Source organism: Oryctolagus cuniculus, chromosome 8 (genome assembly GCF_051225735.1).
Source record: "Oryctolagus cuniculus isolate XC-2025 breed Fujian yellow rabbit chromosome 8, ASM5122573v1, whole genome shotgun sequence".
In the NCBI taxonomy this organism is placed as follows: domain Eukaryota; kingdom Metazoa; phylum Chordata; class Mammalia; order Lagomorpha; family Leporidae; genus Oryctolagus; species Oryctolagus cuniculus.
The window spans coordinates 79,896,993-79,912,948 of NC_142874.1; the positions used below are offsets into that span (position 1 = coordinate 79,896,993).

General features: G+C 40.0%; 1 protein-coding gene across 6 annotated transcripts in view; it reads right to left on the reverse strand.

The window, feature by feature from the left end:
- UGT8 (UDP glycosyltransferase 8) overlaps nt 1-15,956 on the reverse strand; it is a 101,485-nt gene that overhangs the window by 73,048 nt on the left and 12,481 nt on the right. For 3 of the 6 annotated variants that reach the window (XM_089302889.1, XM_008267465.5, XM_070047679.2), the window contains one exon: nt 1,435-1,550. The exons of the other annotated variants lie outside the window; for them this stretch is intronic. The gene's annotated coding sequence lies outside the window, so the exon portion shown is untranslated. The remainder of the gene's footprint in view (nt 1-1,434; nt 1,551-15,956) is intronic. 6 annotated transcript variants of the gene reach the window in all.

The window sequence follows — 15,956 nt, forward strand, 5'->3', positions numbered from 1 at the left end:
AAATATGGCCATACTTTCCCTAAGGATACATACATAGAAACAACACAAAATGTATAGGAACATTATTTTAACAAAAACCTACATTCTAATAAAGGCAATCATTCATATACTATAGACAGACTGGATATATTCCTCTCAAACTGCAGAAGATAGTTTTTTTGAATTTTTTGTAATTTGATGAAATTATACCCATGCTTATTTGGAAGGCTAAACAGGAAGGAATATTTTTTTAAAAGAGAGAGAAAAGGAGGAATAGTATCTTATTTGAAAAGTAAAGTAACAGAAAGAGAGGAAAAGACAGAGAGAGAAAGGAATCTTCCAGCTGCTGGTTTGCTCCCCAAATGCCTGTAACAGCAGGTTTCGGCCAGACAGAAACCTGGAGCCAAGAACTCCATCCAGGTCTCCCACGTCAGTAGCAGGGACCCAAGAACTTGGGCCATGTTTCACTGCTTTCCTAGGCTGGGAATGAAGGAGCTGAGCCTTTAATCGGTGCTCATAAGGGATGCTGCATGGCGATGGTTAACCCACTACACCACAATACGAGCCCCAACAAATGAATTTTTAATTGGCTCTATATTTGAAAAAATAAAATCAGCATAAAAGTTTTACTTTAGGCCTGTCCCAAAGTAAATCAGATGGTACCATATTAACATTATTTTAAAATAAACCCATTAAAAGTGTTGATATTAAAATCATTACCTGAATTGAGAAAAATAATCTAAAATAAAGACAAAATCACTTTAACAAATATTACATTTGGTTCCATATCCACTATCTATGTTTGGAATATTTTGAGCATCCAGAGCTCAGGTCTCCAGTTTTAGATAGCAGATTGAACACAAGTGGTTTTATTGTTTTTTTCTCAAAGTCCATTAGAAATTTGACTGAGGGATATAAACAGGAATAAATACGTAATAATCCTGAGAAATGGGATGAGTAATCAGACATTGTCAGGGCTGTAGTCATCAATGGAATGAAGTTTTGATAAATTTCTGAAAACAAATTCTGAGAAGAGCTCATTGAGTGATAAAATAAAGAGTATAGGAAGTCATGACTCAAAATGCACAGAGAACTCTTGGCAGACATGAAAACTCCTTCAAGGGTGGCTTTGAATTTGACATGTATGTGTGAGGAGACCAGAATAGGGCACACTGCAAAAAATCAGAAGAAGAATTCTCTAAAGAGGAGCTCTCCCAATTCACTCCATCTACCAATCATCCCTCACTCCCACATGGGCAAAGTAGTGGAATTATATTTACCCCTAGAGTAAAAAAGTAGATCAGTTCTCTAAATAAAGTGGTAATCTGCCAGAGAAGGGATCAGAACTGGTACCTCAGGGTAAGACCTAAGACCCTTCTAATGCTGGCATACTAGAGGCAGTATATGGCTTTCCATCTGTGCACCCTAAAGAGAAAACATTGATCATTAACTTACCACAGCCATATATGCAGTTTGAACTCAACTTCAAAGTTAGTCACAAGACAAAAGAGGTAATGGAGGAAATTAAAAGTTTAACAAATTCAAATTCATGTCCTCAGGAAGATTTTTATCTGTGAAACAAAAAACAAAACAAACAACAACAAACTTTTCTGAAAAAGATCAAAAACGAGAAAATTGGGAAATCCAAAATGACTACCAAAAAAATCAAGCAACCTCCAAGTACAACAAAATAACAAGACAGAAATCATAAGAGAAAAGTTAGCAGACACAAATGACCAACTCAACATACATCAAGCAGGGGAAAAGTAGTTTTTAAAAAAGAAAGAAAAAAATATTTTCAAGACTGAAAAAGAAAAGTCTTAAAACTGAAAAGGATGAACAAAGATTTTTGACCACACACATCACGGTACAATTTCAGAATACCAAGGATTCCACACCAGGGAGAAGATCCCAAATGCTTTCAGTCATCTCTGATACCACTTCCTCCTATGCAAGGTTTTGTGCACCCAAAGCATCATCTAACAATGCAGATGTAAACTCAGAGCACTCTCTCAACTCTGTCCAATTTATCACAATCTTCTCCACAGTCGCTCAGAAGGATTCCACCATTCTTGCATATACTGCAACAATCTACTAACTAAACTTTCCAAATATCCCTTAATCTCTCCTGGAATATTTTTGCCAAATGCAAAGCTACTGTCATTCCTCTTACTTAAAACACTGCAATAGTTTCCTACAAAATAACTAACATGGTGTCCCAAGCCCTGCACCACCTAGACCTTCCTTGAGCCTCCAGCCTCACGTCTCACCCATCTTGCTTTCTGTATCCCCACTCACAGGCTTCTTGCCCTACTCACTTTGAGAGACGATTTGTTCACAGTATTCCCCCACCTGCAGTGCTCACCATTTGACCTTCTTCAGACCACTCCAACTCTGCTTTCCCAGGAGAGGAGGCTGTTTTGTGCCCTTTAATACAGTTCTAAGGTCACTGCACTGTGACTCATTGAATGCATCTATCTTTCCACAACCTTCATATGGGCAGATTCATTTCCACTCCCTCAAACCACCGACCTTTGACCACACCATTATATCCCCATGACCAGCACCAAGCCTAACAAGAAACAAGAGCTTAAAAATTTACTGAATGATTAAACTATGAAAAATCAGGTTTTTAAAAATAAAAATGCATTTTTATTTATTATTTATTTGAAAGTCACAGTACACAAAGAGTTGGAAAGACAGAGAGAGAAACAGAGAGAAAGAGGAAAGAAACCTTTCATCTGCTGGTTTACACCCCAGATGGCTGCAATGGCTGGGGCTCAGCAATGACGAAGCTGAGAGCCAGGAGTTTCTTCCAGGTCTCCCATGTAGGTGGGTGGCAGGGGGCTTAAGCACTTGGGACATCTTCCACTGTTTTTTTTTTTTTTTTTTTTTGGACAGGCGGCAGAGTGGATAGTGAGAGAGAGAGACACACACAGAGAAAGGTCTTCCTTTTGCCATTGGTTCACCCTCCAATGGCCGCCACAGCTGGCGCGCTGCGGCCAGCGCACCGCGCTGATCCGAAGGCAGGTGCTTCTCCTGGTCTCCCATGGGGTGCAGGGCCCAAGGACTTGGGCCATCCTCCACTGCACTCCCGGGCCACAGCAGAGAGCTGGCCTGGAAGAGGGGCAACCGGGACAGAATCCGGCGCCCCGACCGGGACTAGAACCCAGTGTGCTGGGGCCGCTAGGTGGAGGATTAGCCTATTGAGCCGCGGCGCCGGCCTTAAGCACTTGGGACATCTTCCACCGCTTTTCTCAAGCAATTAGTAGGGAGCTGGATTGGACGCTGAATAGCCAGGAAGTGAAACTGTTGCTCCTATGGGATGCTGGTGTGGCAGGCGAAGGCTCTACCCACTATGCCACAATGCTGGCCCCAGTTTTTGCTTTTCTTGTTTTATGGTTTTGTTGTTGGTATTCTTTTTATAAAGTGCCTTGGGTTTAAAACAAAATCCAAAACAAAAACCTTTACTTACTTGAGACAGAAAGAGATAGCCCTTATCCTCTGTTTCACTCCTGAAATGCCTTCAATTACCAGGGTAGGCAAGCTGGGCTGGGCTGAAGCCAGGAACTCAGTGCAGGTTCCTCACATGAGCAACAAGAATGCATTTACTTGAACCATTACAGCTGCCTCCCACGGTCTACATTAGCAGGAAACTGGGGTCAGGAGCCACAGATAGTTATCAAACCTAGGTATTCTTATGTGTGACATGGAACTAAATACTCACAGGATTTTCAAAAGGTACAGCAATTGCAAAGCCATTGCACAGAATGAAACAGCTAATGGAAATGTCAACTGATACAAATGTTCTGAAATACCCCTGGCACATTATTTTACATTAATGAATTTCTCTGTACAGAAATATCGACTTTTATGTACAGATGATTACCATATTCATTTCCACTAGCAAACAGCTAGTAACGAGTAAGAATCCAGTGGTACAGGATTAATCAAATTAATTACAGTACATTTCACAATGGAATACTACAGAACATCAATGGCTCACACATGCTGAAATGTGAAACATACCAATGTAACACTGAGGATTTTTTTTTTAAATATGAGGAATAGACTTACAGATCTCCTGTGCTTCATACTTTCTCGAACAGCTATCTAACACACTAATCTAATACCATACTGGATTCCTGGTGACATTACTTTAAAATATTATTTCCACTTACTCATTAAAAATAAATGTATGGAAATAATCTTTGGCCACTAATTGAAAGACACATTGCTCTGGCATTTCCTATTTGATGTTAGATCATTAATAACTCTGACCTGGAGAGTATTCATGAGGATAAACCACATGGAGGAGAAAAAAAAAAGCACATAAACTATATGCAAGAACAGTTTTTAACAACCTACCACCCTAACAGCTCAGCAAGTCATAAATTGACAGTTTATTTATTTGTTTATTTTATTTATTTTCATTTAAAAGGCAGAAAAATAGAAAGAAACAGACAGACAGACTTTCTATCTGTTGGTTCACTCCTCAAATGTCTGTGATAGCCAAGGCTGGGTAACGCAGAAACTAGAAGTCAGGAACTTAATCTGGGTCTCCCATGTGTGTGTCAGGGACCAAACTACTTAGTCCATCACCTGTTTCCTCCTAGGGTATGCAATAGCAGGAAACTGGATAAGAAGTGAAGATACAGGACTCCAGCCAGTCTTCTCAGATAGCGATTTGACCTCTGTGTCAAATGCCCTCCCCAATAGCCTATCATCTTAAAAGAAAACAAAATAAGGGCTAATGAGAAATTTATAACCATGTCTTTATGTGGTAAATTGGGCTATTCAGAAAAACAACATAGGTGGGTTAAACTAACGCAGGCTGTGTCTAGTCAGGCTAGCTGACACCTAATGTTCTGATTACTTTTAATTTCCCTAGCATTTAGTATTACACGGATTGTAATAACAGTAAATAAAGCAACTGCAATCATCACCAGAGGTCAATCTTGGTACTACATCCAATATTGTTAGAGAAACTCATCTCTTCGAAACAACTTCTACAAGTGAACCTGGGAAAATGCCATCCAGCAAAATAAAAAAAAAAAAATTTTCAGTAAAGTAAACACTTCAAATAAATATAAATTTTACCTTAAAAAATCATCAGTATTCCCCTACCACAAATTAAACTTCCTAAGGGTAGGGGTTTTAGTAAAATTTGGTAACTATTTTATTTTCATTGCTTAACATGTGGAAAACGTTTAATACATATTAAACAAAGGACTACAACTGTGGTTTTTGAACCAGGATATAGGGATGGAACACCTGCACCTCCACTCAGCCCCATTTATTTCTTTAATTTTAAATGAATCTTCTAATACTACCAAACAGCTTATATCTGAACAAAATTCTAAATCCAAAGTGTTTGTCCTAGGCACAGAAGTTAGCCATGCACCTGAACTACAGAGAAAATCCCTGGGGTAAATGGGTACGGAAGCAGAAGAAATAGCAAGACAAAGATAGTGTTTTCATTATAGTTCTTCCTTGAGTCCAGGGTCTTCTTTCATCTGTTAGCCAACATATACATTCACAGACATGCCACAAATGCAGGAGAGAATTGGCATCGTTGTCACGAATAACAGCAGTGGGGTTACGAATGAAACCGGAAATTGCTGTGCCCGTTCACAGGCACATGGGAGACCGAGATGGCATCCAGAAGTTCTCCTCAGCTTCCAGGAATAAAATCTTCCACTTCAGCTTGACTCACAGACCAAAGGATGAGAGACCACATTTGTGAGCCTCTCCTAAGAGCTAGTTTTAATCTGAGAAATAAGTTCTAGTCAGTGAGAATGAGACCGAAGTATAACTGAAATGTGCCATCGCTAATTTATGTCTTTAGAGGCTTCACAGTTCATTCTCCTGCAGGCTTTGGAAGGAGCATACGGTAATGATGAACATCTTGGACCAGGCAGACAAAAGCATAGAAGGGGAAAGGTGGAACAAGGAAGGCACTTGGGGCCTACTCTGTGAGGCCAGAACAACGGTCCTGCCTGCTTATGCCCACAAGATTGTGTGTAAGGCAACTAATGACCTTTTCTATGCATGGTATTTTGTATCTGTTGATAGCACTAGTGAGACATCCACACTGGTTTTGCCCAGAATGGATGTGGGACTTGGGAAAACTGGGAGGAATCAGTCACCCCGAAGCTCCAACCCCAAGTCTGAGGATACAACTATGCATAAACACCAACTGTTTTTAATCACTATGCGCCTTTCTCACATTGCAGGTTTCATGAGCGTGATCTAATTTTATGTTGAGAGATGCATGAGGGCAAAAACGGTTGTCCCCATTTTGCAGATTATGATTGAGAAGCTCAGAATTTGACACAGATCTGGCATCCAATAAGTCTGTCCACTTTTATACCGCCATGTAAAGACAGGAAGGAAAGAAGGCTACATAATATATAACTATGGCAAAATTCAGTTTTATTGCTCCATAGTTGTTAAATAGCCAGGTTTTAAATGCTTTATGTTTCATATCAAGCTATTTTCTAGTGTTTCGAAGTTAATGGTGACTGGCTATTTGCAAGCAAAGTACTAAAAGCAGTAAATCTCCTAAAATCACTTTGTAGAATGGGAACTTCTTGCCTTGGGTCAGCGGAAAAGAGAGAATTTAGAAAATTAATTGTTGAATACTCCCCCCTGCAGAGGAGGAAGGGAATGCCTGGCAGCTTTTTTTTTTTTTTTTCCCTTGAAAGCTCTTTATTTATTTAAGAAGGAGAAGTACAGAATGAGAAAGAGAGAGATCCTTCATCTGCTGGTTCACTCCCCAAACAGCTGCAGTGACCAGGGATAAGCCAGGTAGAAGCCAGGAGCCAGGAGCTTCACCTGGTCCCACATGGGTGGCAGGGGCCTTTTCACTTTGGGACATCCTCTGCTTCTCCCAGGTGCACTAGCAGGGAGCTGGATTGGAAGCAGAGTAACTGGGACTTGAATATGTGCCCATATAGAACTCTGGTGTTGCAAGTGGTGGTTTAACCCATTACGTCACAACACCAACCCTTATCTGGCAGCTTTAATGAACTAAGACTGCAATCTGGGTGGAACTTTACAATGGGAGAACTACCCAGTTGGCTGCCAGTAGTTAATAATGCCAGATTTGTAAAATCCACCTCTTAAGGCTGACGCTGTCGTGCAGTGGGTTAAAGCCCTGGCCTGCAGCACTAGCATCCCATGTGAGTACTGGTTTAAGTTCCAGCTGCTCCACTTCCGATCCAGCTCCCTGCTAATGGCCTGAGAAAGCAGTGGAAGATGATCCAAGACTTTGGGTCTCTGTACCGGTGTGGGAGACTGGAGGAAGCTCCTGGCTCCTAGCTTCAGATCAGCTCAGCTCTGGCTGTTGTGGCCATTTGGGGAGTGAACCAGAAGATGGAAGACTCCAACTCCCTGCTAGTGGCCTGGGAAAGTAGTGGAAGAAGGCCCAAGTCCTTGGGCCCCTGCACCCATATGGGAGACCTGGAAGAAGCTCCTGGCTCCTGGCTTTGGATTAGCTCAATTCCGGCTGTTACGGCCATTTGGGGAGTGAACCAGCAGATGGAAGACCTCTCTCTTCTGCAATTCTTTCAAATACATAAAATAAATCTTAAAAATAAAAATCCACCTCTTCATTTAATTAGTCTTGATTAATTTAGAACTATTAAAGAAATTTATTTGCATAAGAATGCACTGCTTAATTGCAGAAATAAAATTTTAAAATGCTGAATTTGTAAAGGAACAAATTTGGTGCCATTTCACGAATATAACAAATTAAGCCGAAGCTTCCTAAAAAATGCTTTCAGTCAATAATTCTAAACAATCACTTTTTCTTTTTTTAAAAAAATTAGTTTTTGTCTCATAACACCTTTTGAAAAGGCATGATAGTAAACATCCTACTTTTATTACAGTCTTCACACTGATATGTCACATTATGGAAAATGAGATTAATATAAATCTCTAGAAGCACTACACAGACAGATCTTCCTCTGCACATGAGATACTGAAAGGAACTGATGATTATCAACACCATCCTAAAAATTCAATTCTGGGACTTTGATGCCAAGGGGCATACAAAAGAACTCCTCTGGTAGGAGAGGTAATAAAGAATTGTGTTGCATCCTAAGTTAGCTGCACTTGCCACTTCTACCTACAATTACATGTGGTTATCTCTACTCACACATCTACTGTACAGGTGGTGAAGCTGTAATGAGAAACTCAACCCTATTCCCTTATCACTGAGACCTGGCTCAGGCATCTGAGGAGCTTCTCACAATCATCAAGTGTGAAGGGAGATATACAGAATATAGAAAGAAAAATGACATAATATGGATATCAACAGACATTGTGAATAGCACCTTGTATCCCTTGTATCCAATTAATGTTTGGTGATAGTGCTTAAATTTAACTATCTAAAACATACAACAAATTAAATCGTCAAAAGAAGCAATCCTCAAATTTTAGTGTCTAGTTGAATCATCTCTAGGGCTTACTAAAAATGCACATTCCAGGATCTGATCAGCAAGTAAGCAGTTATGCAGTCTAGGGAGAAATTCAAGATTCTGCGTTTTTGAAAACCACCTGGCGCTTTTGATGCAAATGTCCACCAGACTGACAAATAAGAAACTTGTACTTAATACAAATGTGCAGTAAGAGAAACAGAGGAGATGCAATGAAGGAGCTGTGAATCCAAAATATCAAGATTCAAACAGAAGCTCAATTATCCTAGGAATTCATGGAGTGTAATACACAGCCCCCAATCCTAAAGAACTCAGAATAAGCAACCCAATAGTCTCAGAACAGCGTTTTGTAATTTCCTGTTATAAAGTACCTGCATCTCTCAGGAGCATATGAACACAGTTTCAGTACTTTATAAGTATTTTATGAGTACTAAAGACACATGGCAGTCCCTCTAATTTTCATTCAGTTTAATATTCAACTTTCCCATTGTAACTTTATTACAAATTCTAAACTATTTTGAAATACTAATGTGTCAGTAAAATATTTTAATTATCTAAGTTAATAATTATTAATGAATATTTAAAATTTGAGGGTTTGAGAGTTCTATCATATTTGGTAACCGAAGACAGCCTTTTTAGTTAGCTTACATTTCAAGTAGTTTAAATTACAAAATCATATCATTTTATTACAATAAATAATAACACTTTATTATAATAATTACATCACATTAATTGGCCTCCAATGAAAGTAAAAATTAAAACTATGGCACATACCCATGATTCCTAATTCAGTGGCTTTTGTAATTTTGGCAAGGTCTTTCCCAGGTGCATCATCAGGGAGATGCACAGGAAGTAAGGTAGGCAGGACTTGAACTGTTGCCTATATGGGATGCCAGACTCGCAGGCAGCAGCTTAACCAGGCTGTGTCACAACATGGGCCCTGATCATTGTTATTGTAAATTGTGATTCAATATTCTGGGGCAGAGATCACAAATTACTAATCTCCCAGACAAGTTCTCCAGGGATAAAAGATGCTGGTGGTACCTGGATGTTCTGTGAAAAGGCAAAGATTTAGAAAAGCCAGAAGGTAGAATGAAGAGCAGTACAATGTGGTCAAGCAATAAACAATGCCAATCACCTATTGGAAAACACATTATTTTTTAATCATACACAAAATTTGCTTAAAATCATGAAAAGATATTTTCAAAAAGTTCATAGTTGGTGCTTATGATGAAAAAACAGAGTTGATACTGCCTGAGGCATTAAATTCTCACAGGTTATATTTTCTTAAAAATACCCATGGCAGATGTTTTAAAATGACTTTTTATAACTCTTTTACAAATTTGAAATTTTAGAATTTCAAAGGGTAGAACACAGGCAGTGAATGAAGAAGAAATCCGGATTAAATCTTCATCTCATTCCATTGGGAAATACCTTCACAGCATAGGGAAAATTGCTTTTCAATGCATAATTACTTAGAGATTCTCAGTGGTGCAAAAACGTATGGTCACAGTATTGTTTCCTTTATTTACTATGAATATCCTTTCTTTATTATCACCAGGTCAAATGGATTTTTAACATTATCTACATTATCATCATTAAGTCACAAAATAAATGTCCATGCAATGTCTCAGTCATGTTTTAGGGACAAAACTGGCCAAATGTTACTAAAAAAATCAAACAACAAAGAAGATTCTAGTATTTCCTTATTCAATTTCCAGAGGTTCTGACAAGTGAACAAATAACAAATTTCCCCCATGGCTTTCTCATAAAATTCCAGCATAAATCATTATTGTTATAGACTATGAAAAAAAAAGCAAAATCTTACTAACACCCAGAAGATTAAATTTTGATAGGAGCTGCAATAAGATGGAGTTCATCTCCCTCAGACTCTCTCACTAACACAGGAGTACAGTTTTGTGTCTCAGATATCCAACATGATGAAGTAAACAGTATTGTATATAACAGCCACTGTTACTGTAATGCAAAAAAAAAAAAATACAGATTTACTTAAACATTAGCACTTTATATATATGTGCTTGAAATGACATCAAATATGTAAAACACATGCATTTTCATTTAGAAAATTTATCAGGATTACTGTTTGGAACCTGAAGATATCTGAGTCTGCAACCTCTCATTTGTACAGAAAGGGACAAAGTCTCTGGGAGTGGTTGCCTAGCATCACACACCTACTTTGTGGTTACTCATTGGCAGAACTGGAACTGGCACTCTGGTTTCCTGGGTCCCAATCCAGTTATCTCTTACCTGAACCATATAAGGATTCTTCAAACCTGTCATTACTGCATGTCAGATAACAGAATGAGTTTTCTTGAACTCTGGGATACACGTTCCAACAGCAGTCTTTGAAAAAGCTTCAGTAATGATCTTCATAAATGTTCATACTATAAGATCCTTATGTATTTATACTACTAAAAAAGCACAATGATTCTGAGCTCTGGGGTAGGAGAGTTTTACTATGGAATAGGCTGTTTACTGAATGAATGGTTGAATTAATTCTTAAATGTCACAGATAATTACCCACTGTACAATGTCCAGGAAGTCAGTATGTTTAGTTCAAAATATCTCCCCTTTCATCTCCTTTTAGGCAAAGCAATGAAGATAGGAAGAGGAACTGTAATTTAGTTGTACTAAAATAAGCTGAAGTATTTCTACTGGCAAAATGATGCTTAGAAAGCACAAAGTTCCACATCCTACACTGGTCTGCCTGGATTCTGCTCCTGGTTTCTGCACAGCCTGGGAGGCAGCAGGTTACAGCTCAAGTAGCTGAGTTCCTGGCACTCACAAGGGAGACTTGGACTGAGTTCTGATCCCTGGCTTTGACATAGCCCACCCCAGCAGTGGAGGATATTAGGGAAATGAACCACATTGGAGGGCAGACTCTGTACCCTCTCCACTCTATCCACATCTCTGTACCCATCCCCAGTGTGTAAATCTACAGTTAGAACAGCCCCTTCAATTTCCCTAGAAAGTCAGGAACATTATCTCTGCAAGGGTAGACAGGTCTAAGGAGAGGAAGACTGCAAGGAAGCATCAGGGCAGTCAGAGGGCTCCATTTCTATACATTATGCATGGTGTAGAAATCTGAAGAGAAAGTATATTCCAAAGCATAGTCTAACAGATGGAAGTAATATAAATATAAATGCCTTCAAAAATTATGTTGTAGTAATCATCATGCATTTGCTGTAACCTTGAAAATCTAATGTAAAGCAATTTCTTTAAAAAAATGCTAACGCTAAAAAAAATAATTATTTAAGGGCAGATGTTTCATTCAGTGATTAAGACCCAATTTAGGATGCCCACATCCATGGAGGGCTTGTATTTGAATCTCTGCTCTGCTCTCCATTCCAGTTTCCTGTTAATGTATATCATGCAAGCAGCAAATAATGGCTCATGTAGGTGGGTTCTTGCCACCCACATGGGGCACCAGAGTGATGTCCCTGGCTCTTCACTTAAAACTGACCCAGCCCCAGCTATTGTGGACACCTGGGGAATGAACTAGCAGATGGAAGGTCTCTGTCCGTCTCCATATCTCTTGTCTGTCTCTCTGCCTTTCAATTAAAATGAAAATAAAAGCATAAAAATAATAGAGAATTATTTATTTATTTGAAAGTCAGAGTTACAAAGAGAGAGGCAGAAAGAGAGAGGTGATCCATCTACTAGTTCACTCCTTGGATGGCTGCAACAGCCAGAGCTGGACCAGGCTGAAGCCAGGAGCTTCATCCGGGTCTCCCATGTGCATCTGAGATATCTTCCACCACTTTCCTAGGCCATTAACAGGGAGCTGGATGGTATGTGAAGCAACCAGGAAAAGAACCTGTGCCCACATTGGATGCCGGCATCACAGGTGGTGGCTTTATCTGCTTTGCCACAATGCCAGCCCCAAGAAATACTTAATACTGGTAAACAGCACAGAGAAGCATCCCTTATTATTGTCTTGCATGTTTTCCTTTTATTTATTCGTTTTTTGCTAAGGTTTCTTAAAATATGTCCTTATTCCTTTGGCCTACCCTTCTGCAGTTACCCAGACGAAAAATCAAGCACAGAGGAGGGAAAAAATAAGGCAGCCTGGGTTAAAGCTTTGAATTACCTGGTATAAAATGTTCATGGGCAGAGGAAAGGCATTAGAATGGTATCTAAAATCATCTTCCTCGTGTGAGTAACCCTTCATTTCTCCAACCATACTTTCATGACATCAGGCATAGTTACATTCAAAATAAACACTAAATACATTTTATTACCTCTCTTGTTTTAATTGTGTTACTCAGAACCAACTGCAAATGTACTTCCAGCTATTAGAAGCTCCAACCAAATGCAAAACAAAACCTACTAAAATATACTTTATTTATAATAAGGAATTCTATGGAACCATCACATGAGCTTTCCACAGATCAGAATTTTCTATTTTAACTAAGTGATGCAGCACTATTGTTCCTTTATAGAGCATTTTATTTAAAAACATATTATGGGTATGTATGTGTCATGGCCCAGCTGGTAAGCCAACACTTGAAACATCTATATCTGCTATCAGAGTACCTGGTTCAAGTCCTGGCTACTCTGCTTCTGATACAGTTTTATACTAATTAGTGTACCCTGGAAGTAGCAGATGATGGCTTAAGAGCTTGGGTCCCTGTGAACCAAAAGCCTGTGAGAAAGCCAGATGGAGTTCTTGGCTCTTGTCTTCAGTGTGGCCGAAGCCTGGCTGTTGCAGGCATTTGGGGAGTGGACCCTCAGATGGAAGATATTTCTCTCTCTCTCTCTCTCTGCCTTTCAAATAAATAAACAGAGCTTTAAAAAAAAAAAAAACATTAGGGAACATTTCAGTTTGAATAATGCAATTTGACAGGAGGTGGGGAGAACAAAAAGAAACCATCAATATACATACAGAGAATTGGCGAACTTACCGACCTTCACTACCTTAAGCAAAACTAAAGATATCATTCAATCATGTTTGAATATCTTATCTCTGATAAGTACTGTTTGTCCAAGGCACTATGGGGGAGACAAAAAGTGAGACTCTACCTCTAAGAGCTCACACTTTCACCTGAGGGAATATGTGAACAAAATTAAGTGCTATTCTATCATGGAAGTATGTAAAAGTGGAAGTCAAGGAAATGTGAAACAGCCTGGGAAGCAAGAGTCCAAGGAAGGATGAGGGTGTCAAAACCTGGAAGGATAAGGATTTTACAATACAGAGGGGGAAAGGCTGGACACTCCAAGTCGGGGAGTATCCTGAAACGAAAGTCTCAAAAACAGGTAAATGGAACCCTGTTGGGAAATAAAAGATAAACAGGGGTGATCAGAACACTGACTGACCACCAGTCAATAGAGACCCGAAAGCTAGGTTAACGGTTTGGGGTCCCCACAGGAAAATGAATGGAACAGTGATGTGGCATTGGGGAGGCAAGTGGGTCAGCCTTAAAGCAACTGACAGCTTTGAGAGGGGATTCCAGGCCAAGGGCAGGGTGAGAAAGAGACCTCAGTGGTCAAGACATGATGAAGGACTGCACAAAGCAAAGGGGAAAAGAATACAGTAACTGAGTCAGGGACCAGCCAGGATATAATGGACAAAGAAGAGAGAGAAAGGAGGAGGTAAAATCAAAACCAATGTTAAGGCTGTCTCTTGAAGACTTCAGACCTGAGTTTGGAAGCTGAGTTGGGAACTCCGAAGTGTTGAGTCCTCCAGCATGAGTGAGAGGTAGAACTGCAGGTCTGTGAACCATCTGGTTATAAGTCCAGTCCCTGAGGATATATAACCTTACCAAGGGAGTGAGAATAAGGAGGTAAGAGGAAAGGTGTGGGGACTACAAATGTTCTTTAAAATTCCCAGAAGGAAGCAGAGACAAATTAAGAGTACATGAAAAGTCAAGTCACAGAGATCAAGAAGAAAGGAAATCTCAGCTCATGGGAAAGGCATGGAAAGAGTACGGGTAGGGACTACAGAGACTGTTTAAAAGTAATTTCAGGCACCAGTGTTGTGGCATAGCAGGTTAAGCTGCCTGTAGCATATGGGCATCGGTTGGTATCCTGGCTGCTCCACTTCTGGCCCAGCACCTTGCTAATGCACTTGGAAAAGCAGTGCTTGGGCCCCCACTTCCACATGGGAGACTGGAAGAAGCTTCTGGCCCCTGGCTTCAGCCTGGCCCAATCCTGGAGGTTGTGACCATTTAGAAAGTGAACTAGTGGATGGAAGATATCTCTGTTTCTCTCTCTCTCTCTCTAGTGGATGGAAGATATCTGTTTCTCTCTCTTTCTCTCTCTCTTTCTCTTTCTCTAAATCCACCTTTAAAATAAATAAATAAATCTATTAAAAATGTAATTTCAATAGGGTTAAGATTTCAGCAATTCCAGAAAATAAGGCAGGTGGTAAGCTGTAGTGCAGGTACATTACCCCAAGAAGCCCAAGTTCTCTGTTCTGTTCCCTCTCTCTCTCTCTCTCTTTTTTTTAATTTGTTTAGTTTACTTATTTATGTTTCTAAAAGGCAGGGTGACACAGATAAAGATATTTTCCATTGTCTGCTTTACTCTCCAAATGCTCACAACAGCCAGGTTGGGCCAGGCTTTATAAAGCCAGAAGCCTAGAATTGCACCCAGGTTTGAGAGAGTGAGTAGCAGGGACCCAAGCACTGGAGCCATTATCTGCTCCCCAGGTGCACTAGTAAGAAGCTGTTTCCAAAGTGGAGTAGCCAAGACTCAATGAAGATACTCCAATATAGAATGTAAGCATCCCAAGATGCAACTTAACCCCACAGTGCCTCAACACTCATGTCCAAGAATTCCCCGGGTATGATCCTGGTGACCTCAAGAAGTGACTTCAGAATTCTGCATCCCCAGTGTCTGTCAAATGCTACTACCTACTTGATAATACCCACAGGCAGAATGAAGACAATATGATAGAATGCACATGTGTAGGGGCCAATATTGTGTGCAGCTGCAGCCAGCAAAGCCTTCATCTGTGACACCACCACCCCATATGAGCATCGACTCAAATCTCAGCTGCTCCACTTCCAATCCAGCTTCCTGCTAAAGCAACTGGGAAGGCAGTAGATGATGACCTAAGTACTTGGCCCCTGCCACCCAAATGAGAGACCCTGATGGAGTTCAGCCTCCTGGCTTCAGCCTGGCCCAGTCCAGCTATTGCAATCATTTGGGGAGTGAACCAGTGGATACAGGATGATATCTCTCTTTCTCTCTCTCTCTTTCTTTCCTTCCCTCTCTCTCTCTCATTCTGCCTTTCAAAAAATAAATTCTTTTAATAAACTCTTTTGGGAAACTGTACCCAACGTGTAAGAGATTTGCAAACTATAAAAATCCTGTTGGAAATAGCATTTTACTATTGTTTAGGGAAAAAGAAAAATTTCTAAGATAAAGTTTATATCAGAGACAGTAACTACAACATTTTCCCACCAGCATTCCTAGTCTACCTCATCCCTGATCCGGTACTGTGCGCCCTATTTTGGATGTTGGGGACCACAGGCAGGCATTTGTTTTAATCACATTCATACTATGGCTTCC